Source organism: Doryrhamphus excisus, linkage group LG12, assembly GCF_037039965.1.
Source record: "Doryrhamphus excisus strain RoL-2023G ecotype Guam linkage group LG12, RoL_Dexc_Guam_v1.1, whole genome shotgun sequence".
Taxonomy (NCBI): Eukaryota; Metazoa; Chordata; class Actinopteri; order Syngnathiformes; family Syngnathidae; genus Doryrhamphus; species Doryrhamphus excisus.
This window is the reverse complement of record NC_136368.1, coordinates 8,590,196-8,593,888: the sequence shown is the minus strand read 5'-3', so window position 1 is coordinate 8,593,888 and position 3,693 is coordinate 8,590,196. Positions and strand designations below refer to the sequence as shown.

The 3,693-nt window shown below is 36.7% G+C and overlaps 1 long non-coding RNA gene across 1 annotated transcript; it reads left to right on the top strand.

Moving 5' to 3' along the window:
- The first annotated feature begins 1,114 nt into the window (after positions 1–1,114).
- On the top strand, positions 1,115–3,270 carry LOC144901512 (uncharacterized). Its single transcript, XR_013629543.1, has 4 exons — positions 1,115–1,233; positions 2,276–2,354; positions 2,755–2,792; positions 2,943–3,270. It is a non-coding gene; the product is annotated as an uncharacterized LOC144901512 (long non-coding RNA).
- The last annotated feature ends 423 nt before the right edge of the window (positions 3,271–3,693 follow it).

Sequence of the window (3,693 nt, the reverse complement as noted above, 5' to 3'; positions counted from 1 at the left end):
ATGGTGCATTATGTAACAAAGTAATTATCACATCATTACATAATTACTGCATTTTGTAATCATTTTGTTGAAAATTTCTTGAACTGATTTTCCAATACGTACTAAGTTACAAAGTTATATTACAAAGTACAAAATATTACAAAGTTACAAAACGTTTTTTACAAAATGCATTCAAGAAATTTGCTACAAAATGGCAGATTATTACAAAATGTGGCATTATTGTATAATGAGGTGAAAATCTATTATGTCATTATTATGTAATGTGGTTCAACAAGCATGTTATTACATAACATTTTTGATTTACAATTGATTATTAATATAATGATGATTATATAATGAGAAATACATATATATCTTTTTATACAGTGTGTCTCCCTGTTGAAATAAACCCACCATCAAATTAGTGGACTGTTCATGTTTTGTAACTTGCAAAATCAGCAGGGGATAAAATAATTATTTCCCCTGCCGCATATGGAAAAATAGTGATGGGAAAGTGGAAATTGTAAAATGTAAAAGTTGTGGTGAAAACAATCCCAGTATGAAAAAGACAAAAGAAATCATAATCATTAGCAAACCAGTAGGGCTCTGCAAGCAGAGACACAGCAAGGAAATGAAACGTTTTTTTTCATTTTTTTCATCCCAGTAATACATAACAGTACAAACAAAATGAGAACAGGTTCAAAACAAAAAGCGGAAAAAATAACCAAACACAAACAGACAAAAATTAGTACATTATAGTGATTTTCTATTATTATGTATCGTATGAAGTTAAAACCTAAAAAACAACATCAAACTGATTAATATAGACCCACATCCACCAGCACAAGCATGGAATTTCTTTTTCCGAAAAAAGATGATACATCGCTGTTTAATGTTTATGGGAACAGGCGGTGAACTAAGTTGAGGTTGTGCACATTAGCAGTCAATAAGGTCATCATATCTTACCTTTATGCATTCCTACATAGTATCAGCATTTGGGACCAAATTGTTATGGCCTGTGTTGTCTCTCCGCTGCCCCCTGTTTGCCATGTCATTGCCAATGCACCACTGCCTTGCAGAAGGGAGTTTCCTGAACACACCTCTGGCGAATCACTCACCTGCCTTCTTTGTATGGCAGCAGGAGGCATTCTTCGCCAGATTGTCCCTCATGCTTCTGAAGCCCTCCACTCAGCTCGGCTTCGTGTTTGCTCATACCCTGTACCTGCTCGCTGGCTTTTATGTCTGAATCGCATCGTAAGTCCCAGACTTATTCAGCTGTGTTCTTGTTTTTCTGTTAAAGTTACTTTTTTGCTGCCAGACATGTTAAGCAGAGTTTTTTGTTCTTGTGACTCGTGCATGTTTTCCTGCCTTTTTCTAGTAGTGATTTCTGGTTCTTGTTTTGGGTGTGCTGCTTAGCGCTTTTTTCTCTTTGGACTCTTAGAGTATATTCCTTGGTTGTATTTTTTTACCTTCTTTGAAGCCACAATTTGTAATAATGTTATAATATATCTTTTTACACTGATTGTGTCTCTGCATTTTGGATTCCACACCCCTTGTGACACAAATATGAGGATTAAAAAACAAAAACAAAAACAAAATGGTATAGGAATAAACTGCCCGGTGGACGAGTGGTTAGCGCGCAGGCCAAACAGCTAGGAGAGCTGGTTTCAATTCCCCGCTCTGGCATCTCTGTGGAATTTGCATGTGTGGGTTTTCTCTTCCTCCCCCGTTTTAAAAACATGCTGGTTTCATTGGCCACTCCAAATTGTCCATAGGTATGAATGTGGGTGGGAATGGTTGTTTGTCTATATGTGCCCTGGGATTCGCTGGCCACCAGTCCAGGGTGGACCAAAGACAAGCATGCCCGCGACCCTAGTGAGGATAAGTGGTATAAAACATGGATGGATGTGTTAAGCTTCAAATTGTGCAATACTGGACTTATGTGCAATAAGACTCATTCATCCAAGTGAAACTCAGGTACAATATTTGCAATACTACATTTTGTTTACTGAAATTCCACATTTGGTTACTGTATAGTTTATTGTTTTTGACTGCAATTCTACATTTTACTATATAGGTTATTGTTTTTGATGTACATATTTTTACACTTATTTTGAACAGCACCTGCCACTTTTATATTTATATTGTTATTCCTTGATTTATTTTTTATCCTTTTCCTTATTCTTATTTTTACTTTCTACAAAATGCACCGTGGAGTTGCACTCAAATTTCGTTGTATGCAATACAATGACAATAAAGGCGATTCTGATTCAGATTTTTCTGATTCTGATTACAGTGTTCATTATGCAACATTTGTTTGGGGGAAGAGATCCTGCCAATAACGGTTGTGGACAATATGGAGACATTGGCTATTGGTAAGAAAGCCAATATCGAGCAACGTTGAACTCGTTTATACAGTATTCAGTAATAATAAGGAGTTTCTCCCATGCCTAACATACTGTACACATCAAATACTTATCCTTAAAGGTGAAGTGCGTATATAGTATCTGCTATTGTTCATTTCCTATGCAACTCCATGGAAACAGTATTGATTGTTCATCCTGATGTCTTTAAAATGCAGTCCATGTCAGTAAAGTGGATGCCTAAAGGCCACATTGGGAGCCAAGAATAACAACAAATAAAGAACATTTTCTTTGTAATTATGATTGTTTATACTCTGGACTATATATATTTATGCAATGTTTTTTCCCTCCTTTTTATCCATCTCCGCATGTGTACCTTCCATTGAAATAAAATGACCCTGGGCTAATGAAGGGAAAGGCGGTGGAGAAAATGTGGAAAGCTTTGAAAAGGTCAGTGAGTGTGCGTGTGTTTATGTTGGTGCCTTCGCCGAAACACAGCCAGCGTTCTTACTTGAATGCCAAACAAAATAGTCTTTCTGTTGTCTTTTTCTCTATATTCAATACAATTTCTCCTTCTTTTTCTCCTCTCCTTTCTTTTAGCCTCGTGGTGCCCTGTGACCCGTTCAAACCTCGACTTACTGAGAATTCAATCTGAGTGCTATGATGTATTCCTCCAATATCATACCCTCCATTACAGGCTCAAATGTACACCAAACCCTTATTCTACACACACGCGAAAGCACACAGAAAGCAAACAAGAAGAAAACAGGACAGAGGCGTTACTTGACAAAAGCCAGTGTGGAGAGGGATGTGATTCTGAGTGGATTCTGGGCCACTATAGTCTCAGGCCAATCATCTATAATTCATTTTTCCACGGCATACAGTAATATCTCAACCTGGCTTCTATTTCATCAAAGTGAACAAAGAAATGGAATTTTATATGAGGGGACTATGAAAATATTGTTCCTAATAAATAAATCTGTGGCTTTTTATCCCAGCATACTGAGCTTTTGTCGAAGAGATATGAAGTTGAATATCTTGATACAGAAAGTATCAGAAGAAAAGTGAATCACCTCATCTCCCAATCATGACTGAATATGAAAATGTAGGCCACTTTGATAGTTCTACTAAAAGTGTATTTCTTATTTCATAAAAAGGCCAACAAAAAAAGTCACCAGGCGCAAATATCCCCCTCCCTCTTCAAACACTCATACTGGCTTGGATAAACATTTGCCATAAAAGTGACTGATATTGTATTAAACTGCATAATCCCTCCTCTTCAACCACCATTGTTAAATAGCGACAAAAGCTAACAAAGGAAACATCACACAATCATTCATTCATTCATTCA